Source organism: Microcaecilia unicolor, chromosome 2 (assembly GCF_901765095.1).
Source record: "Microcaecilia unicolor chromosome 2, aMicUni1.1, whole genome shotgun sequence".
NCBI classification, from domain to species: Eukaryota; Metazoa; Chordata; class Amphibia; order Gymnophiona; family Siphonopidae; genus Microcaecilia; species Microcaecilia unicolor.
In genome coordinates, this window is record NC_044032.1 from 363523735 (window position 1) to 363547843 (window position 24109).

The 24109-nt window shown below is 45.1% G+C and overlaps 2 protein-coding genes across 5 annotated transcripts in view; one reads left to right on the top strand and one right to left on the bottom strand.

Moving 5' to 3' along the window:
* Positions 1-15472, bottom strand: part of SMIM18 (small integral membrane protein 18) — a 29783-nt gene extending 14311 nt beyond the window's left edge. Inside the window, 1 exon segment of the mRNA XM_030194520.1 lies at positions 15397-15472. The gene's annotated coding sequence lies outside the window, so the exon portion shown is untranslated.
* Positions 1-24109, top strand: part of GTF2E2 (general transcription factor IIE subunit 2) — a 143810-nt gene that overhangs the window by 39946 nt on the left and 79755 nt on the right. The gene's annotated exons all lie outside the window — the stretch shown is intronic.

Here is a 24109-nt window from a genome sequence, read left to right on the forward strand (position 1 = left end):
CTGAGCTAAACATGCTGTGATTGGCTCAGAGACTTTTCAGCTGAGTGAAGCATGGGCAAAAAGGACGTTTTTATTATTCCGGGGTTGAATGATGTCCATAAAAGAGCCTGCAGCATTGGAGCCTGTTTGATTTTTTTAAATAAAGCTTCGCTTAAAAAAAAAGTTCATTTTGTGCGTCCTCCCCCGCAATAATAAAAACGTCCTTTTGTCCGTGCTTCACTCAGCTGAGAGACCTAGAAGTAAGGGCGGGACATCAAGCGAATAGAGCTGTGGCGAGTGGTTAGAGCACCGGTCTTGTAATCCAGAGGTGGCGGGTTCAAATCCCACTAATAGTTTTGTTAAAATTGGAGTTATTTATTATTTTCTCCCCGTTTTTATTTATTTATTTGGACATTTGTTATTCTGTCATTCATGAACCAACAACTTCCAAACTGCACTTGCTTGCTATGAGTGAAATTCAGTCAACACATTAGCAGAAGCAGCATCGGAGCCTGTGATTTTTTAAATAAAGCTTCGCTTAAAAAAAAAAAAAGTCCATTTTGTGCGTCCTCCCCCGCAATAATAAAAACGTATTATAAAGGCGTATTTGGCATGCGCAGAGCAGCCAGCATAATGCTTTGCTGCTCTGCGCATGCTTGACTGGCCAATTCTCCGACTGTTTTAAGAAGGAACAGAGAATACAAGTGAGCTACAATGAGTAGCTCATTTGCATTCCCTTTCCTTGATGCATAGCCATTCCCTACTGATTCGCTATGGAATTTGGTACGGAACAGCTCTAACGACGACTTTAGTGCATCTTGGCCTATGTCTACCAAGTGACCAAACTAGCAGCCTTGTGGTTAAACTTCAGAAGATATGGGCAATCTATGAATCTTGGAAGACCCAAAAGGAAGATTATAATAATAACTGAGTGGATGGACACGTCTTACCAATTGTGCTCTACTCTGGGTTATGTAAGCAAAAATGTATTAATAGGATTAGTATTTGTGGCACTCCTGGATGATGGGGGGGGGGGGGGGGGGATTATTAATCACAGGACACTATATACATATTTACTACTACTACTACTATTTAGCATTTCTATAGCGCTACAAGGCATACGCAGCGCTGCACAAACATAGAAGAAAGACAGTCCCTGCTCAAAGAGCTTACAATATTTGGTAATTGAGATAAAAAATCTTTAAACTAATTTTTTTGTTTGTATGGATAGTATTATTTGTATGGATAATTAAGGGAATAAAAAAATTTCCATTAAAAAAGATGCAGCACATGAGTCAGGAATGAGGAGGGGAGGAAGTATAAGGGGATGTAGGGTAGATACTGGACACGAGAGGTAAGGAGATGCAAGACAAGGCATTATTCTCTCCCTATTTCCTCCATCTCCAGAGAGAGAGAGATGGGGATGCTGTGCACAGAGGGATAGGGAGAGACAGCAAGAAAGGGAAGACAGTAAATGGAGGACAGAAGGGGAGAGATGCCACACATAGAGAAGGGGGAAGTTACTGAAAGGAGAGACATGGGGAATGATGGCTAGAATTGGTTGGTAGATTGCAGTAAAGAGAGGGAGATTGAGGAATGAAATCCTAGTGCAGTGGTTCCCAAACCTGGTCCTGGAGGTACCCCAGCCAGTCAGGTTTTCAGGATATCCACAATGAATATACTTGAGAGATATGTGCATGCAGTACCTCCACTGCATGTAGTCTCTCATGAGTATTCATTGTGGGTATCCTGAAAACCTGACTGGCTGGGGTACCTCCAGGACAAGGTTTGGGAACCACTGTCTTAGTGGATTAAGAGTGAAAATCAAATGGGAATGAGCTGAGAGGTAAAGATCAATGTCTGAAATGAATGTAGGAGAGAAAGTGAAGATGTGAGGGGAGAAAAGAGAGTTACAAAAAGAAAGAGGAAAGCAGAAACCAGAGACTAAGAACAACATGGTTAGAAAAGTAAAATGGCCAGACAACAAAGGTAGAAAAAAATATTTTCAGTTTTATAGATTTGAATATATTGATTTTGGAATTTACATCTGCTAACTACATTTTGCACAGTACAAGGATAATTGTGTCTCCTGTTTCATAAGTGCATAAGTACCGCCATACTGGGAAAAGACCAAGGGTCCATCAAGCCCAGCATCCTGTCTCTGACAGCGGCCAATCCAGGCTTCAAGAACCCGGCAACCCCCCCCCCCCAAAAAAAAAAAAAAAAAATTAATAATGTTCAATTGACTTTTCCCTCAGGAATCTGTCCAAACCCCCCTTTAATTCCGTAAGGCCAGCTGCTGTCACTACATTCTCTGGCAACGAGTTCCAGAGGCTAACTAAACACTGAGTAAAGAAAAACTTTCTCCTATTTGTTTTAAATCTACCATATTCTAGCTTCATCTTGTGTCCCCTGGTTTTGTTGTTGTTTGAAAGTGTAAATAAACACTTCACATCTGTCCACTCTACTCCGCTCATTATCTTGTAGACTTCTATCATATCACCCCTCAGCCGCCTTTTCTCCAAGTTGAAGAGCCCTAACCTTCTCAGCCTTTCCTCATAGGAAGTTGTTCCATTCCCTTTATCATTTCGTCGCCCTTCTCTGCACCTTTCTAATTCCTTTATATCTTTTTTGAGATGCGGCGACCAGAATTGGACACAATACTCAGGTGCGGTCGCACCGTGGAGCGACACAACGGCATTATAACATCTTCGTGTTTGTTTTCCATCCCTTTCCTAATAATACTCAACATTCTGTGCGCTTTCTTAGCCGCCGCAGCACACTAAGCAGAAGTTTTTAACGTCTTATCCACGATGACTCCCAGATCCCTTTCTAGGTCCGTAACTCCTAACGAGGAACCTTGCATGACATAGCTGTAATTCAGGTTCCTCTTACCCACATGCATCACTTTGCACTTGTCAACATTGAACTTCATCTGCCACTTGCACGCCCAATCCCCCAGTCTCGCGAGGTCCTCCTGTATCTTTCACACTCCTCCTGCGACTTGACGACCCTGAATAATTTTGTGTCATCTGCGAATTTAATTACCTCACTAGTTACTCCCATCTCTAGTCATTTATAAAATATGTTAAAAAGCAGCAGTCCCAACAAAGACCCCTGCGGGACCCCACTAACTACCCTTCTCCATTGAGAATACTGACCATTCAACCCTACTCTTTGCTTCCTATCTTTCAACCAGCTCTTAATCCTTAGTAATACCCTACCTCCGATCCCATGACTCTCCAGTTTCCTCAGGAGTCTTTCATGAGGCACTTTGTCAACGCCTTTGAAAATCCAGATACACAATATCCACCGGCTCCCCATTGCCCACATGTTTGTTCACCCCCTTCAAAAAAATGCAGTAGATTGGTGAGGCAAGAGTTCCTTTCACTAAATCTGTGCTGACTTTGTCTCATCAGCCCATGTTTTTGTATGTGCTCTGTATTTTATTCTTGATAATAGCCTCTACCATTTTGCCCTCGGTACCGACGTCAGACTCACTGGTCTATAATTTTCCCGATCTCCTCTGGATCTTTTAAAAAAATCGGCGTAACATTGGCTACCCTCCAGTCTTCCGGTACCACACTCGATTTTAGGGATAGATTTGCATATTACTAACAGTAGCTCTACAAGTTCATTTTTCAGTTCTATTAATACTCTGGGATGAATACCATCAGGTCCTGGTGATTTACTACTCTTCAGTTTGCAGAACTGACCCATTACATCCTCCAAGTTACAGAGAATTCGTTTAGTTTCTCCAACTCGCCTGCTTCAAATATGCTTTCCGGCACTGGTATCCCTCCCAAATCCTCGGTGAAGACCGAGCAAAGAATTCATTTAATTTCTCCGCTACGGCTCGGTCTTCCCTGATCATTTTTGTCCAGCGGCCCAACCGATTCTTTAGCCAGCTTCCTGTTTTTAATGTATCTAAAAAAATTTTTTTACTATGTATTTTTGCTTCTAACGCTAACTTTTTTTCAAAGTCCTTTTTTGCCCTCCTTATCTCCGCTTTGCATTTGGCTTGGCGTTCCTTATGTTTTAACTTGTTACTTTCAGTCGGTTCTCTTCTCCACTTTCTGAATGATTGTTTTTTGATTGTAATGACTTCCTTTACCTTACTGTTTAGCCACGCCGGCTGACGTTTGGTCTTTTTTCCCCTTTTTCTAATACGCGGAATGTATTTGTCTTGTACCCCAGGATGGTGTTTTTAAACAGCATCCACGCCTGATCCAGGTTTTTTACCCTGCGAGCTGCACCTTTCAGTCTGTTTTTTACCGTTTTTCTCATTTTGTCGTAATCACCTTTTCTAAAGTTAAACGCTAGTGTATTTGATTTCCTAAGTTCACTTACTTCAATGCCAATATCAAAGCTGATCATATTATGATCACTGTTGTCAAGCGCCCTCGCACCGTTTCACTGGTGTTCGTTGCATGCAGAGTGTGGCTTCTTGGGGGTTCAGTGTAATTTTTATGTATATATTTCCGTTTTAATTTGTGGTCATTTATTCTATACTCTTAAGGGTCTGTCTATGTTGTGTGTATGACTGAGACCAGGTATTCTGTTAGCATAGAGATTCTATGTAGGGCTGTTCAGCAATTCGACTTCTTTAGTTTTCCTAGTAGATGTATTAATGATCTAGAGCAGGGGTAGGCAACTCCGGTCCTCGAGAGCCGCAGGCAGGTCAGGATTTCAGGATATCCACCATGAATATGCAGGAGATAGATTTGCATGCCATGGAGGCAGTGCTTGCAAATCTATCTCCTGCATAGTCATGGTGGATATCCTGAAAACCTGACCTCCCTGCGGCTCTCGAGGACCGGAGTTGCCTACCCCTGATCTAGAGCCGCCTTCAAAATGGTGCTGCTGACTCCCTAGTGGCAGTCTTGGTGTATTACTACAAGGGGATTCAAGCTGCCGTATAAGGGCTCTTTTCTTTTATATGGTAGCTTGAACCCCTTAGAAGCACCATTTTGAAGAAGGCAGCCACAAGTGCAGGATCAAGGGCGAATCTGTCCTGCTCCTTGGACTTCTGGGGTGAGTTGAGGTTATGCTGGATAGAGTGGAGCTGGTGTGTGAGGGGGACAGTGCCAAGGGGGAAGGTGCTTGCTGATTGTGTGTGTATATGTGTGTGTGTGTGGGGGGGGGTGGGATGCCAAAGCAAATGTTTGCTTATGGCGCCACAATCCCTTGAGTCAGCCCTGTAGGTACCTATGTGTTTCTCATAAACTAGCAGTGCTTTTTTTATGCCGGTACGCACCAGTACAGAATACCGGCACCTTTATTGTGCAGTCCAGCTCATCTGCCCGCTCCCTTCCGTTCGTGCACCTGGCCGTGCTCCCTGCATTGCAAAACTTTTGTTTACCCGAAGTCACGGCGAACCGGCAGTGAAAGCAGCAGGCAGGCTCGCCTCCTCGTCGCTTGCTTCACTTCCCTTCCCTCTCAGCCCATCCCGCCCTCGCGGAAAGGAAATTACATCAGAGGAGGGCAGGACGTGCTGAGAGGGAAGGAAAGCGAGCAACGAGGAGGCGAGCCTGCCTGCTGCTTTCACTGCCGGTTCGCCGCGACTTCAGTAAACAAGAGTTTTGCAATGCAGGGAGCACAGCCGGGTGCACGAACGGAAGGGAGCGGGCAGGGGCTTGAATGATCTCGGGCAGGTGGAGGCTGGGGCGAGTCAGTGGACATGAAAGGGAGAGTGAGGGTAGGGGGCAAAAGAGAATCGCTGGACATGGAGGTGAGAGAGGAGAGGAGAATCGCTGGACACAGGAGGGGAGAGAGGAGAGGAGAATTGCTGGACACGGAGGGGAGAGAGAAGAGGAGAATCGCTGGACATGGAGGGGAGGGGAGGACCGGGGAGAGAGGAGAATCATTCTGGACATGGATTGGATGGAAGGGGAGGGCAGGAGAGAGAGAATTGCTGAACATGGATAGGAGGGGAGGGGAGAGAAGAGAGGAGAGGCGCTGGACATGGAGGGGAGGGCAGGGGAGAGAGGAGACATGCTGGACATGGAGGGGAGGGCAGGAGAGAGAGAATTGCGGGACATGGAGGGGAGGGCAGGGGAGAGAGGAGAGTCGCTGGACATGGAGGGGAGGGCAGGGGAGAGAGGAGACATGCTGGACATGGAGGGGAGGGCAGGGGAGAGAGAATTGCGGGACATGGATGGGAGGGCAGGGGAGAGAGGAGAATCGCTGGACATGGATTAGAGGGGAGGGCAGGGGAGAGAGGAGACATACTGGACATGGATGGGAGGGAAGGTCAGCGAAGAGAGATTCGCTGGACATAGATGGAAGGGGAGGGTAAGGGAGAGAGGAGAATTGTTGGACATGGATGAGAGGGAAGGGGAGAGAAGAGAATCGCTGGACATGGATGGCAGGGGAGGACAGGGGATAGAAGAGAATCGCTGGACATGGGAGGGGAGGGCAGGGGAGAGAGGAGACATGGATGAGGGGAGGGAAGACAGGAAGGAGATGCACATGGAGGGGGAGGGCAGGGGAGAGAGGAGAAATGCTGGAAATGGATGGAGAGGAGAGCAGGAAATAGAGGATATTTGCTGGACATGGATGGATGGAGGAGTTGGTGGGGAAAGAGGAGAAATGCTGGACTTGGATGTAGGACGGGGAGAGAGAATTATTGCTTTATATGGATACAGGGGAGGGAAGAGAGAGGAGAAATGCTGGACATGGATGGAGGGGAGGAGAGAGGAGAAGTGCTGGAAGTGGATGGAGGGGAGGAAAGAAAAAAGATTCACATGGATGGAGATGAGGGAAGGGGAAGAGAGGAGAAAAACTTCACATGGATGGAGAAAATAGGCAAAAGCTGGATCCACGTCCTCCTCCAGTCAATTCTACGGAGGAGGACTCAGTTTTTACTTATGGATGCAGGGCAAGAAATGAAGAAGAAAGGAGGAAAGTAAAGAAATAGAAAGGAAGCCCTGGAAACGGAGTTAAGAGAACAGATAGAGAGCAGCAGAATCAGACTGGGACCAATATGGATAGAAAAAAAAAAGTCATCAGACAACAAAGGTAGAAAAAAAATCATTTTATTTTCATTTTAGTGTTTGGAATATGTCCAATTTGAGAATTTACATCTGCTGCCTTATTTTGCACTGGGTATACTGGAGTTGTAACAGCTTACAGAAATTATTTATAATGGAAAAAAATCAAGTTATTTTTTTCTCCTATGTTAATATAATATTTTCAGTGATGTCTGCGTATGTATGCCATGGCTGGTATAAGGGGTGTGGCTAATGTGGAGCCATATGTGGTGAACCCGCCCATAATGAGTGCAGGCACCTTTTTTTCTACAAAAAAAAGCACTGTATACTAGGCACATAGAACTAGTCCCTATAGTGTAAATGTGTGCATATACTTGTGTATGCCTATAAGTACATTCTACCTTGTCACTGTGGATGTTTATGGGTTTTACCATGGAATAATTATTTAAAAGTCATTTTCCATATATATATATGAAAGAAAAAAGCAAAAAACACCCTTTTCTTAAAAAGAACTGCATACAAAAGCTAAATCTGACCATTTGGTGTTTCTGTTGTGAATGCTCCGGATATCTTTCCAGAAGCAATGATTATTGCTGCATCACCCGAAGGATGTGATCTGGCTCTGTGACTCAAATTTGCCTTTCCTCTGGCCAACCTCAAACACATTTTTAACCAAGAAACTAAGCAGTTCTCTAAGGCGGCAATTCTATAAAGTGGCGCCCAGAGACAGGTTGCACTTACAGTGGGGGAAATAAGTATTTGATCCCTTGCTGATTTTGTAAGTTTGCCCACTGACAAAGACATGAGCAGCCCATAATTGAAGGGTAGGTTATTGGTAACAGTGAGAGATAGCACATCACAAATTAAATCCGGAAAATCACATTGTGGAAAGTATATGAATTTATTTGCATTCTGCAGAGGGAAATAAGTATTTGATCCCTCTGGCAAACAAGACCTAATACTTGGTGGCAAACCCTTGTTGGCAAGCACAGCGGTCAGATGTCTTCTGTAGTTGATGATGAGGTTTGCACACATGTCAGGAGGAATTTTGGTCCACTCCTCTTTGCAGATCATCTCTAAATCATTAAGAGTTCTGGGCTGTCGCTTGGCAACTCGCAGCTTCAGCTCCCTCCATAAGTTTTCAATGGGATTAAGGTCTGGTGACTGGCTAGGCCACTCCATGACCCTAATGTGCTTCTTCCTGAGCCACTCCTTTGTTGCCTTGGCTGTATGTTTTGGGTCATTGTCGTGCTGGAAGACCCAGCCACGACCCATTTTTAAGGCCCTGGCGGAGGGAAGGAGGTTGTCACTCAGAATTGTACGGTACATGGCCCCATCCATTCTCCCATTGATGCGGTGAAGTAGTCCTGTGCCCTTAGCAGAGAAACACCCCCAAAACATAACATTTCCACCTCCATGCTTGACAGTGGGGACGGTGTTCTTTGGGTCATAGGCAGCATTTCTCTTCCTCCAAACACGGCGAGTTGAGTTCATGCCAAAGAGCTCAATTTTTGTCTCATCTGACCACAGCACCTTCTCCCAATCACTCTCGGCATCATCCAGGTGTTCACTGGCAAACTTCAGACGGGCCGTCACATGTGCCTTCCGGAGCAGGGGGACCTTGCGGGCACTGCAGGATTGCAATCCGTTATGTCGTAATGTGTTACCAATGGTTTTCGTGGTGACAGTGGTCCCAGCTGACTTGAGATCATTGACAAGTTCCCCCCTTGTAGTTGTAGGCTGATTTCTAACCTTCCTCATGATCAAGGATACCCCACGAGGTGAGATTTTGCGTGGAGCCCCAGATCTTTGTCGATTGACAGTCATTTTGTACTTCTTCCATTTTCTTACTATGGCACCAACAGTTGTCTCCTTCTCGCCCAGCGTCTTACTGATGGTTTTGTAGCCCATTCCAGCCTTGTGCAGGTGTATGATCTTGTCCCTGACATCCTTAGACAGCTCCTTGCTCTTGGCCATTTTGTAGAGGTTAGAGTCTGACTGATTCACTGAGTCTGTGGACAGGTGTCTTTCATACAGGTGACCATTGCCGACAGCTGTCTGTCATGCAGGTAACGAGTTGATTTGGAGCATCTACCTGGTCTGTAGGGGCCAGATCTCTTACTGGTTGGTGGGGGATCAAATACTTATTTCCCTCTGCAGAATGCAAATAAATTCATATACTTTCCACAATGTGATTTTCCGGATTTAATTTGTGATGTGCTATCTCTCACTGTTACCAATAACCTACCCTTCAATTATGGGCTGCTCATGTCTTTGTCAGTGGGCAAACTTACAAAATCAGCAAGGGATCAAATACTTATTTCCCCCACTGTAGGTGCATCAGAGGCACCATTAATTGACAGATAAGCGCCTGTGTGCACTAAAAGGGGGATGATCAGAAGCAAACGCCGGCGCTAGAGGCTGTTAGCGCCATACTAGCTCCGGCATTTGCTATGGTCCCATGTTCAGAGCCCTCGAGCGCATGAAACAACGCGCTCGAGGGCTCTGAATGCAAGTAGCATGCAAATGCATGCTAAACAGGGCATTAGGTATTTCTCCCCAATGATCAGCGGCCAGCACACCAAAGATTGGGTTGCTGGCTGCGGCAAACCCTACGCCAGCTCCGAGCTGGCGTTAGGGTTTGCAGATCATTGGGGAGGAATGGTGAGCCCTGTCCAGCATGCATTTGCATGCTGGCAGGCCCCCATTCCCCCAAACAAGCAAACCTGCCAGCGACAGGGGGGCCGGTCCCCCCCCAACAAGTCCCCCCCCCCCCAAGGTTCAGGTAGGGCTGGAGATCCGGTGGGTCTCCAGCCCTCCCAACCCCCCCTCCCCCGAGCATTGGCTAGGGTCCCTGGTGGTCCAGTGTCAATCCGCCCCCCCTCCCTACCCCCCTACCTTGGTTTGGAGGAGGGAGGTAGCCTGCCTTCCTCCTCTTCGTTCGACGCCGCAAAATGGCGGCGCCCAGTGCATCCTGGGGCGCGCTGGGCAGGGCTACACACCACATAAACTCACTTATATGGTGTTTAGCCCCGCCCAGCACATTCCAGGAGGCACTGGGCAGGGCTGGGTGCTGCCATTTTGCGGCGTCAAAGGAAGAGGGGGGATTGGGAGGGCTGGAGACTCCTGAACCTGGAGGGGGGACCAGCGGTCCAGCGGACCTCCAGCCCCCCTGTCGCTGGGGAGAGGAGGGAGGGATTTGGTCGACACCCACTGGACCACCAGGGACCATTTGCTGGCGGGTTGGGGGGGCTGGAGACCCACCGGATCTTCAGCCCTCCCTGAACCTGGGGGGGGGGGGGGGGGGGCAGGGATCATCAGGGGGACCGGAGGTCCGCCGGACCTCCAGCCCCCGTTGCTCGGGGCAGGGGTAGTCGGGGCCTGGTGGTCCCATGGACCTCCAGACACTGTGTTTGACAGGTTTGGGCTTTTGACAGCCCAGATCTGTCAAACAAATGCAGGAGGATTGTAATGAGCGCATGCTCAGGCACAATTCGCCCGCACTTCTACCCCATGATCAGCGATAATTGCATGCTTAAATTTGCATGCAATTATCTCTGATCATTGGTGTGGTAAAGCCCCGCGCTGTTCCAGCGCTATTTTAGAGCGCTGTTTGGAACATCGCGGGGCTTTTGATCATCTGTCTGTGTTTTTATAAGGTACCACCTAATTGCAAGTGGGGAGTACATATAGGCGGAGCATGGGTGTGTCTCACAGGTATGTGCGTAGTTTTATAAAATGCTATAAACAAAATTGTGAGATGCCAGGCATACACTGAAATGCAGGCAAAGATTCATTAGGGTATGGGGGGGGGCTACCTGAATAGAATATCCCCACGGGCATGGAGCCAGGTCCTGAATGTACTGGGGTAGGTTTCTGAGGGTGAGTGGAAATCGGAGTCCAGGTATAGATGTTGGAGCGAAGTAGGAATTTCAGCTCTTGGGATAAGATGGATGTTAATGAAGGTGGGAGGTTTGGGAGGGGGGAAGGGGGAATACGGGGGGAAAGGCTATGTTAGGAATTGAGGTTAAAGACACTGTGGAGTTGTGATTAAAATGATGTTTCTAAACTATGTAATCTAGGTATTAGGATTCATAGGTAGAGAGGGTGGGGGGAGTTGGGAGTTTTGTCAGAGGACAGAGTTGGGAGTAGATTGCATAGTATATATACTAGAAATGATGGGGATACATTTAAAAGTTTGATGATAATAGTATAATTTCTGTCTTTGATCATATGGTTATGCAATTTGTATGATATATTTGTTTATGGATCCTCATGTGTAATATAATACATCAATAAAAAAGTTAAAACATAAAATGCTATAAACATATCCTGGGGGACCACCAGCCAGTTTCAGGATATCCCTAATAAATATGCACATCAATTAGTCAAAGGGTTTTCACAATTTCAGTATAGTTACTGCACTTTCATATTGCTTATAATACTAGTAAGTATTATTGCGCATTCCCATGGAAGGAATTTGAAAGAAATATTATGCCCAGCACAGCTATCGATGTTGTTATATAAGGAAAATAGTGGAGGAAGACACAAAGTTGTGGACAATGTAAAGTCTGAAGTAACAATGGAATCTGTTATATTTGTAAATTCATTGGTAATCAGAAGTGGTTTTTTTTTTAATAAATTGAGACTCATCTTTTGTTTGTGTCCCTGCAGTAAAATCCGTGTTGGGAATTCAATGAGAGCCTTGAATACACAATTAGCAGAACATTTTATTTTATCATCCTCACTTTAATATTCCCTTATCTCTTGTTTGTCCTGTTTGTCTGTCCTAATTAGATTGTAAGCTCTGTCGAGCAGGGACTGTCTCTTTATGTTCAAGTGTACAGTGCTGCGTACGTGTAGTAGTAGTAACATCAGTATAGTTTAAATAAACAGAAGTTGGAAGCACTTCTGGTACTTGATTGTTTGACACATCAGCATAAGTTTACAGGATTGTAATGGTGTGTTGGCTTGGGTTCCAGAAAGCAAGCGGGCAGAGATAGAGAGAAGATATTACAGCATTAACAGTGTTGGATATTCCTCTTGCATTTTTTAGAACTTTTGATCACACAAGTGGATTGGAAGATCATCTTTATAATAGTCATTCTTATTGGTTCTTTATTTGCAGAGAGCTGATGGACTGCCTGGATTGAAAGTTTGAATCAGAGAACTGGCGCCGTCTTATATTGTATAATGACAGAATGACATAATAGAGGGGGGGGGGGGGAGGGAAGAGGAATGGGACTTAATATACAGCCTTTCTGTGTTTTTTTGCAACTACATTCAAAGCGGTTTACATATTATATACAGGTACTTATTTGTACTTGGGAGGGTTAAGTGACTTGCCCAGGGTCACAAGGAGCTGCAGTGGGAATCGAAAGCAGTTACGCAGAATTGAAGTCTGCTGCACTAACCACTAGGCTAGCAGTAGCAGATATTATCATCCTGATGCAGTTTTTCTAGCAAAACGAAGGCCCTCCATTGGGTGGTTAGCTTTTCATCTTGTAAGTATAGGCTTATTGCAGCTGCTTGTGAAAGTACAACATTGACTGGGTGATTTTTGAGTAAATTGTGAGTTTTTAGAATACAAAAGGATGGATATTGAAAATTGAAGCCTGTGTTGCAGAGTATGGTGGTGTCCAGATTAAACTAGTATAATGCCTTGTACATTGGAATGTCGAATGCAAGGCACAGAGTACTGCAACTGGTGTGGAAGGCTTATGGTAGGAATTTCTAGATTTAATCACATAGCACCTGTGCTTAAACAACTGCACTGGCTACCAGTGGCCTATAGGGTTCAGTACAAAGTATTGTCTTAGACACATAAAGCTCTGATGTATCAATCACCTGAAAAGGTTCTTGAGATTGGAACACACGATGCGATTACTGTTAGACTTAGTAGCAAGAGTTCACTGTGCTAATACTAGATCTTCAGCTTTTTCCATTGCGGGTGTTCAGATGTGGAATGCACTTCCTGGACATATGTTTATACAGTAATGTGGTGCTGTTTAAAAAGTTAGTGAAGACAGTTATTTTATTAAGAATAATTTGTTATACTTTTCTGGTGTAGAGCAGCAGCACTGTTTTTGATGATTTGTGATGATTGTTTTGTTCTTAATTTTTTGTTTGTTTTCAATTATGTATGGCTTTTTGGAAACTGCAAAGGTTGTAGGCGGTGTATACATTTTTAAAATTAAATATTGAATTCATATTAGAGGAATTTATTTTTTGGACTGATAGAAATCAAAAACAGCTATTTTTTTCTTTTAAAGAAGGCGTTGGTATCTGAGGCCCTTTTTCTCTTTCTCCTCTTTTGGAAATTAATTAAATTTGATAAATAGTGTTAAGATATACACAATATGCTATATACCTTATTATATAGTAACTTTGTGGCATAATAATAGTGCTGAATCATTGCAGGGCATGTACCATAGCAGATGACTGGGGAGGCCAGGCAAGATTGATGAATGGGCCTTTCACTTATGATGATTTAATTGTTTGTTGTCCGGACAATGTTCAGCCGATTGTGGTCAGCAGTTTTAAAGCTGCTGTCAGGCACAGACTAAGACCCAGATATTCAGTGCTGAGTCATGTCCAGGACTCGCTTTGAATATTCAGGTCATCTGCAGACCTGGAAGATATGTGGATGCTGGCCGACATTCAGTGCTGCAATCCACGTGCCTAACTGTCCCATCTTTGTTCAGCTTTTTGTGCGGTTGTGTCCGCCTGGTTAGGTATGCAGGCACCAGCACTGAGTATGCCTGGTGTCGGCATATCTGCCAGCTGCGCTCTGACTCTGCCCCAGGACTAAGCGAACAGTGCCGCTCTAGTCAGAGGGAGATATTCAGCCATACTGTCTAATTATGTGCTGCACAATATCCCCTGCTGGCCTGCAGATTGGGGTTTAAGCAGGCAGGAGCCTCTTCTGCCTGCTTATACCCCTTTCAATATCTGCTCCTTTGTTTTTAGTATGCACTGTTAGACAAATAAGGAACTGAAATAAATTATTGGAACGTCCAAAGATTGTTCTTAAAAACAAAGGGGTCCTTTTACTAAGGCGCAGTAACAAATTAGTGTTCATTAAGGACCTATTATGGTGCCTAAAAAAATCAGCGCTGATTAAAAACACGCTTAGGCGTATTGTATTAGGCACGGTTTACAGAATATGCCTAAGCCTGTCCACGTGGCTAGAATTATATGCCAGTGAAAAGCTGCTGTAAATGCCCACAACTAACTTTAGGCGCACAGCAGATTATTCTATAACACTGTGTGTAAATTTTAGAACACCTGTGACCCACCTAGGCTCCTCCCATAGTCACGCCCCCTTTTGGGATTCACACTGTAGAATTTATTCAGCCTACGTTATAGAATACACTTAGTGAGTAGTGTGTGTAAATTCTAATTGCTTAACATCCAATTATTGGCGCTGATAGGCTTGTAAATCACAAGACGCCTATATTTGCATGCGCAACTTTAGTCGTACTACATAGAATCAGGGAGTAAATGCCATGCAGCCCATAGGTATGTAATGGGCTGCACGGCATTTAATCAGCTTAGATTTGCTTCAAGGTTTGGTTTTATTTCCTATTTTAGTTAAAAAGATTTGAGAACAGGGAGATTCAGTTCTTTTATTCCAAAGTGTATCTGATTACGGCACTAATGTTTTAACAGCAATGCCTTGGTGATATCCTGCTTATATTACATTGACCATACAAAGGCAGGGTTTAGGAGACTGGACTTTTTAATTTCTTGCGACACTGTGAGGTCCTTTCAATAAGGAACACAGCTGGAATTATAAAGCCATTTTCTATTTCTGAGGTTAAACCTTTTCTGTTGGAATAACACTGTGAACTGGTTAGCTTAAATCTGAAAGCTAGATTTGTGGAAATTAAGAGTTTATTCTAATTGCCAATATTTGCATGGTTTCTTCATTTTGTTGTAGAAGAGTTTTGCATTGACCTAGCCTCTCCCCTGTTCTGGGTTTTTCTTTTTATTTTGTCATGCGAGTGGCTTTTGGAATAAAGCACAGCTTCTTCCATGCTCTCTACCTATTTTAATGCTCAATGTGTGCCAGAGAGTAGGCCATCTTGCCGAGTCCCCGAAAGGACATACGATGATGATGCAGAAACCATCAAGGGAGGTAGAGACAAGGCTAGCAAGGTATGAAATGTAGTTTTTTGGCAGTATCATGAACTGAGAGGGTTCAGGGTCACAGCAGCATAGGCGTGCAGATTGTAGTAACACGGATCTTGCAGTGTGGGACAGCCATCTGTGCCCAGCAGATTAACATCCTGCTCAGTCTCCGTTCTGTCAAACAGCAGATGTATACCATAGCTACTCACTGCAGCTGCCTAGGAACACTATCCCTGCCTAACGGTGAATGGCAATGTAGAATATAGAAATGAAAACAAATGTGCAATCGTACCTCTTGCCGAAAGGATGCTGGAGGAGCGCAGGTCTGCTAATGTGCTACAGCCCAACCTTTTGCATGGAGAGGTGAGGTGGAGCCGTGCTGCTATTGGCCAGAGAATCAAGCAGCTGGTAGTCTCTCCTCTATATCCTTCTGCATCTGTAGCCTCCACCCATGGGAGGAAATCATTCAGCAATATGCATGCTATTGTCTGCACTGTGAGGAGATTCAAAAGCTATACCCCCCACCAACCTACTTGTGTCAGTACAGTGAGCTTAGTCCAGTAGAATGGTTATCTTAGGCACTTCCTTTTGAAGGGTATGTTACTTGGAAAGCGTGAACTGAAAAGTATTGCGTTTCTAGCTAGTATCAAATTACTTAGCTACCAGGAGCCCAGTGCAGTAACCGCTCCTACAGGGAGAGCAAACTGGTGTATGGTATTGCCTGCTGCAGAACATAGAAATTTTGGACCTTTATGATGTCTGTTTGCATGGTGACTGAAGGCTTTATATGATCTTGAGATTAACTTTCTCTGCCTTACTTGCCTTTACTCACAGGGTGTGTCCAGCGCTGCATTACTGTCACTGTAGTTATCAAGTGGTAAATAGTGATGCTTGGGGGGGGGGGGGTAATTTTATAAAGCTTTTTCAATGTATAAAGCCATGAAAAAAATGGCTGTTACCAAATTGTGGAGCTGAATATACATACACTGCTGACAAGAGCACTTGTACTTTTTTAGGCAGATCTGAGGCCAATTCTATAACTAGGTGCCTCTGTTTGGGTGCCTGAATGCAGCAAGCAGAGCATGTATTCTATCATGGTATCTATGCATACAAATTCTGTTATACAATACTAGCAGAAATCAGCAGGAATGCGCGTATGTTTAGGTGTGCCCAATAAATGGCTGTGCCCGAGTGCAGCACTTACCCGTGTACCTTGCATACAACGTAAAGAATACTGTGTGAGACAAACCTATGTCCTGCCCATGCTGTGTCGATGTGTACACCTCCCTTGCATTTATTTGCTAGGGCGGTTACATATGTTACAGAATACCACTCACTGCACACAGCTTGCACTGGTGCATTTGTGTGTAGTATAGAATAGCACATACACATAGATAACACATGTGCACACATGGTGTCTAACTCTAGGCATGCCTTTATAGAGTGAAAGGGTCTCTGCATAGGCATTCCTTGGGCCAGAGCTGAAATGTTATACACAGTACATGCACATAGTGGCACCTGCCTGGAGCAGTTGTAAATTGTGCAGGAGCATTTGTCTGCTACTGAGGATTATATAAAATATGACTTTATAGGTGCCCTGTTTAAAAATCCCATCTCCACCCCCCACCCCTTTGGTGTGTAAGAATACAGACACTTGAGTTTTTCAGCAGCTACTTGGAAAGCTTCATGTCCTTTGACATTTCTTTCTGCTCAATTGCATAGTAACGTAGTAGATGACGACAGTCTGCCTAACAAATTCACAGCATAAGGTATGATGTCATACTATATATGTGTAATTGATCTTGATTTGTCCTTCCATTTTCAGGGCACAAACAGTAGAAATCTGCCCAGCACTGGCCTTGTTCTCCAACTTCTGAAGTTGTCATCGAATCTCCACTCCAGCCCATCCAAATCTGTCCAGCCATGATCAGGGCACAGTTAGAACTTAGATGGGAATCCCGATGACAAGAACATAATAGCCATACTAGGTCAGACCAATGGTCCATCTAGCCCAGTATCCTGCTTCCAAAAGTGGCCAATCCAGGTCACAAGTACCTGGCAGAAACCCAAACAAGTAGCAATGAACTTTCCCTATTTTAGAGGCCTTCCTACTACTTAGGGGCCTATGTACCATATTTTTGCACAAATAAGCCCCACACAGCTATAAACTCTGGATTTTCTGCCTTTGTATAAGTGTGACTCTACATAAGCCACACCTGTGTATTAGCTGCCACTCAGGTGTGCATGCACGTTATTGTATGCCAAATGCTCGACCACGGGTGTTAACCTGCGCAGTATAAATGGCTGCTAATTGTAAGTTTTAAATACAGATAGTAAGCAACAAACATGTCCATGTTCGAACAGAAACTGAAAATGAAAGCACATGTATTTAAGCCCAGAAGAACAGGTGCCAATGTTTGTTAATGCTTCCGTTTTTGTCTGGGCATGCGCACAAGAGCCGTTCTTACCATAGAACTTTTGTGCGCATGTGCCAGGCACATTCCTCCCCCCACTTTCGGTTTAATAGCATGATTTAACCGGGCATAAAATTAGATAAACTTCATATTGCATAGTCCACTACCTATTTATGTAAACAGGAATGTGTACTAGCTGTAATCCCTATAGTCGGTAAAAATGAGTATAATCTGCAGCTTATATGCACAAAAATACAGTAATCCATTAATTAGAAGTGTGCAATGGTCGACATAAAAAAAAATAATGAGGCCAATTAGTAAGCTTGCTGAGATAAAACAATCTTTAAAGCAATCTTAAAATCTTTTAAGTCTCTTAATGCACGAGTATTTGGAGGCAGAGCGTTCCAAAGCATAGGACCCGCAATATAAAATATAGCAGACCTGTATTCTTCATGGTGTATTACTTTATAAGAAGGTACGTCTAACAGATTAGCTGTTGAAGACCGTAGCGAATGGGGAGCAAAAAAGCAGAAACCACTGGGGAAATCTTATTGGTCAATAGTTTAAATACTAGCATTAAGATTTTATAGCGAATCTGAAATTCAATAGTGTAACCAGGGTTGGGTTTATATGGTCATACCTAGATAGCCCTGTAATTTCATGTGCCAAAACATTGTGAGTGACATGTAATGATTGCAAATAACTCTTGGGAATGCCTATCAGTAAGTTATTACAGTAGTTGAAACATGGCACTATGGTGCTCTGCACTACCATCTGAAAAATATCAGCAGTTAGTAATTCCTTGTAGAAAGCTTTCTTCATCACTTTACTAACCGGATTCCACATACTAAGAAATGAGTTGAGCATAACACCTAAAGACCTAATCTTTTGTACAAACTGAATCTCCACACCATCAATCAAATAGGTCTTTGGAAAGATGAAACTGAATAGCTAGATAAAATCATGATTTGCATCTTGCTCATGTTCAACTTTGAATGATTAGCCTTCATCCATGGTTTGAGGATTATAATTTTGTAGGGCTTAAAAAAAAATCAAAAATCCTGGACACTAGCCAAAAGTATTAGGAGCCAGGGCAAGAAATATTTTTCCTTGTTACTTTTTCCCCTATTTCTTTTGTTTTGTTAGATGTTTCATTCATAGAATGCATTAAAGTGTGTCTGTGTTGTATCCTCCCTGCCCATCTGTGATGTGGGATATGGATGGGAACATAGTATTGCAGCTGCAGATAATAGGAAAAAGAAAAAAAAAAAAGCAGGGTCTTCATCTTTCGCTTCCTTGTCCCTATTCATATGTGCACCACAATTCATTACCCTCTCCTGAGATCCACTACAATCCCTCTCTCATTACTGCTGATCAAACTAGCAGGAGAAGGATTTGCATCTGTCCACATCCTCTTCTTCATTTTTTTTTTTATGTGCCAGTTGGGTATCAAGCAGCAGAAGAGGACATTACAGCTTCTTGCTGCCTTAATTCAGCAGGGGGAATTGAGAATGGAGGTTTATTAGATGGTTGGAGTAAGGAAAAACTGAGGGGTGGTAGGGAAATCAACTGGAGAGGTGATGAGTTAAGAAATGAGGGTATTGCTGGGAAGAACAGTTGAGAAACTAGGGATGAGGGGGCATGGGGAGAGCATGGCCATCACTTCAGGCAAGCAAGATAGATGCTCAACTGGAGTGCCAAGACGAAGGGGTTCTGTAAGACAGAGAAACGTTGAGTAATACATACTGGTGCTGGCAGTGCATGCATTACCTTTCTTTACCCTACTCCTGGATGTGTGTATGCCCCCAAATCTGGCCAGTGATGGCCCAGTCTGCCCCAACATGGGAGTAGAAGATGTGAACTCAGCTGGTGAGATAAAGGGATATAGATAAGTGAACAGTCCTTGCCTGAGACACTTTCAGGGCAATTCTGTAATTGAGTTCCAAAAGTTATGTGCTCCTTGCATGCATAATTACCAACAGTTGGCACTTACACGCATAATTGAAGGACTTATTTCCAATACCCTCTCCTCTAAGTCCATATTAGTTGCATTGGACTTAGAGGGTTTTAGAAATAAGCCCTTCAGTTGCACTATGTGCTATTCTGTAAGGTAGCTCATAAGTGCTTTGGCATGTAATTGCTAGGGGGCATATGTGTGGGTGGAGGAAGGGAGGGGTATAGTTATGTCTCCAACCTTTGTACATAACTTGTAGAATACTACATAAGTTGTGCGCATTGGCATGGATCCATTTATGATTGCTATTGACCTGGCATTAATTTGGTGTTTACGCTAGTATTCTATAATAGCGTCTTGTTGCAAGAATGCCATTAGAGTTTGTGCTTAGTGCGCCATATTGGCACACCTAACTTGAAGGGCCAAGTTATGGAATTGCCCTGTTAGCTCCTCAGCAACAATGGGTTTTTTTGGGGGGAGGGTGAACAATGAGTGTTTGAGGGTTAGGGGGAAGGATGCAAGGAGGAGTAAATGTGGAGCCAGGGGAGGAACAGCTTCCTCCATCCTTTGATCCCAGAGACTCTCTTCTTTTATTCTTCCTCCCCTGTACTCCAAATCCCACAGCTGCATCCATAATCCACTTATATTTTGATCCTCTTTCTCTCCTCTTAAATTGCCTCACAACTGTAAACTTTTTTTAAGGAGGGAAGTTTGCATTTTTATTTGGTTTTTTTGTCTTTTTTTTTTTTTTTTTTTTTTGCATTTTTCAAAAATTTATTTTCCATAGTTGCTTTTTTCCCCCTCTCCTTTTCAGTCATCCTGTTTTGAGATGTTTTTTCTCTTCTCCCTCCTTGCATCCCCTTTTGTGGGAGTTGGGAACAATTCAAGTCAACATCAATGACTTCTCCTCTACTTAAACTTTTGGCATGTTCACCTTAATAAAAATAAAAAAGTTTTCTTATCCTGCTGCATAGTCCAGATGAGTGGGTTGTGCTCTCCAACCAGCAGATGAAGGCAGAGAACACCGAATTCCAAAGACAAAGTGTTATGTCAATAAAGCTTTAATATACCGCTAACAATAAAGTATTAAGTCAATAAATCAAATCAAAACTTCTAGGTCTATGTGACTAAGAGAACTTACCAACTGCTTTCATAGAGCTCTGGCAGCCATTGAGGGGCTTTGAGTAAGACTTGACATCAGCACTTTTCTGACCAGCCTGCTAGAGTAAATTAGGGAGTTCCCTGCTGTGGTGGGTTGGGGCTCCTTCAGGGGGAGTCTGCAGGGTCCCATTCCTGCTTCTTGCTTCAAGGGAACTGTTTTTGTAGTGAGAAGGAGCAGTCATACATTGGGATGCCTTTCTGTTATAAAGGAGGGGAGCTTCCCTTTTGAGTAGGTTGACTCCTTATCTATCCTGCCTGTAGGAAGGAGCCAGCTTCTCCCCCTTGGTTGGTGGTAATGATGACCAAGATGTTGTTAGTCCCTATTCTTGAGGGCAGCCTTCTTAAGCTTTCAGAGGATTTCCCTCTTTTGCGGCATGCCCTCGCAGAATGGGAGTTCCTAGTTTCTATCCTAGCAAGCAGCAGGCAAAAGGAGACAGGTTCATGGTACAGCAGCATCATCTTTTGTTTCTGCAAGGCGGCGGGGTGTGATCTGTAGCTGTGTTTCTCTGAGGGAGCCCACGTCATCTCAGTTCAATGCCTGTTGTGATCCATTAAGGTTTCAGCTTGGATTGTGGACGCCTTTCAGTACCATTATGGTGCGTCCCCTACAGACCAGTGGGTGGGGGTGGGGAGGAGTCCTGCAGGGACTTCTGCATTTGGAAACCTTAATTCAGTACCCATGGAGGAACTTATGCAGAATGAGTAACCTCTTTTTCTCCGAGGACAAGCAGGCTGCTTGTTCTCATATGTGGGTCGACGTCCGTGTCGGCCCAGGAATCGGCATTTTGCAAGCAAAATATAAAAAAGTTTTGCGAGAGTCTTCTGGTGAGCGTGCATGCACGGACCGATTTCTCACCTGTCGCGCGAATGCGTTCCTCAGTTTTCTTTTCTCCTCGTTGAGGTGTGGTAGACTTTTTTTCTGCGCTCCTCTCAGGCCCGGGAAAGAATCTTTGTTCGTTTCATGGCTTTTTGCCTTATTTTCTTTTTTCACAAATTCTACAGTTTAAAAAAAAAAACAAAAACTTCCTGTAGTTTCTTTATTTTTGCCTCTTTTAAAGTTTCCTTTGTTTTCGACATAGCTGGCTTAGGCCGCACGTTCGAGTTGTGCCCTTCTTTTTGTGCCCTTTTTTCTTCTAACAGGCACAATTGCGTCTTTTGATTTCACCAAAGCCGTTTTTCCTTCCATGTCATCGAAGACACCCAGCGGCTTCAAACGTACTCGGTGCAACCGGACCATCTCAGGTACCGATACCCATGCCTGGTGTATCCAATGCCTTGGGCCCGACCTTAGCCCAGCCGCTTGTAGTCTGTGTCTTCGTATGAAGAAACGGACCCAAGTGTCTCGAGAAGCCCAACGAGAAAAGCTTTTTGGGGCTTGGTCCGGTCCTTCGACATCGGTACCGAGGTCGGTGGTGTCGGCATCGATGTCGGGAGCAGAGGTAATGGTTGCTGAAAGGACCTATTCACACTGGGAGCAGTGAGGCATCGAGTGGGTCTCCACCTGCCTCGAGGTCTCCTGTTATGCAGGCCCCACGGGACCGACCTTCGTCAGACCCGGCCCTGAAGAGGCGTGAGGATTCCACATCCTCATCGGTACCGAGGAGTCTCGATGACGGGTGTCGAGCGAAGGCGAAGAAGCACCGTCATCGTTCTCTTTCAACACACGGTGCCGGGAGCTCTGGAGGCATCGAGGGAATCGGCGCCGAGAGGATTGCTACCCCTCTATTTAGGAGGTGCCGATGCGTCCGAATGCAGCTCTCAACGAGCACATTAGCACTCTGCTTCCAGAGCTTCTTGAAGGATTGCTGCGCCAGTCTGCATCGATGTCAGGGGTGCTTGTGCCTTCCGTACCATCTATTGCAGCGGCATCTGGCCCTTCGCCTGTGGTGAGGTCCCCAACCTCGATGCCGGCTGCCATCCAGGTCGACTCCCCTTCGACGTCGGTGGAGGAAGCTTCGCCGGAGTCCAGGCAGGCGTCGACTTCTCAGTACCGCCATCGAGGACGTCATTCCTCGGTGTCGAGGCAGGCTCAGTTTCGGACTGCTCTGATGGATGTCTTGTCTGATACTGAAGAGGAGGATCCCAGGTACTTGTCTTCTGCTGAGTCCTATGGGATTCCCTCTGAACCTTCCCCTCCACTAGAAAGGAGACTTTCTCCACTGGAGAGTCATAGTAACATAGTAGATGACGGCAGAAAAGGACCTGCACAGTCCATCCAGTCTGCCCAGGAAATGTGCCACTTTTTTGTGTATACCTTACCTTGATTTGTACCTGTCTTTTTCAGGGCACAGACCGTGCAAGTCTGCCCAGCACTATCCCCGCCTCCCACCATCGGCTCTGGCACAGACCGTATAAGTCTTCCCAGCACTATCCCCGCCTCCCAACCACCAGCCCCGCCTCCCACTACCGGCTCTGTTATTCTTTACCTCCTTTTTCTGGGAAATGACTGCGGCTATTCCCTTCCCTATGGAGGTGGAGGTTGAGGATGAGCCCAGGGCTGAGATGCTTGAGGTCCTGGATTATCCTTCTCCGCCTAGAGAGGCTGCAACAGCTCCTTTGCATAATGTACTGAAGGAAGTCCTTATTCGAAACTGGTCATTCCCTCTGTCTAATCCCGTGATCCTGAAGAAAACTGAATCCCAATATCGGATCCACGGGGAACCTGGATTGATGAGGTCTCAGCTATCTCACAATTCCATGGTGGTGGACTCCGCTCTCAAAAGAGCCAAGAGCACTAGGGACTATGCCTTGGTGCTCCCAGGCAGAGAATCTAGAACCTTGGAATCTTTTGGGAGAAAGGCGTATCAGGCCGCTATGCTCGCTGCCAAAATCCAGACATACCAGCTCTTCACGAGCATCCACTTGCGGAACTCGGTGAGGCAACTGTCTAGCTTGGTTGCTGCACTCCCTCCGGAGCAGGCCGAGCCTTTTCGCCAGGTGGTCAGGCAGCAGAAAGCGTGTCGAAAATTCCTGGCCAGGGGTAAGTTCAACACTTTTGATGTAGCATCCAGGATCGCTGCCCAAGGTATAGTGATGCGCAGACTCTCATGGCTGTGTGTCTCTGACCTGGATCATTTAGTCCAGCAGTGAATGGCGGATGTTCCTTGCTGTGGGGATAACCTTTTTGGTGAGAAAGTAGAGGATCTAGTTGACCAGCTCAAGAAGCACAATGATGCTATGGATTCTCTCTCCCGCCGGACTTCTTCTGCTACTACCTCCTCATTTAGGAGGTTTTTTAGAGGGAAGAGGAGTGCTCCCTATTCCTTTGCTGGGCGTAGGTACACTCCTGCTTCTCTGCAGCCTGCCCGAGCTCAGTCCAAGCACTCGTTCTCGTCAACAGCGTGCGCCTAAGGCCACTGCAGCTCCCCAGCAAAAGCAAGGAACGGGCTTTTGACTGGCTCCAGTTCAGCATAGCCTCAGTAAACGTGTCCATACCAGACGACTTGCCAGTTGGGGGAGGTTAATGTTTTTTCACC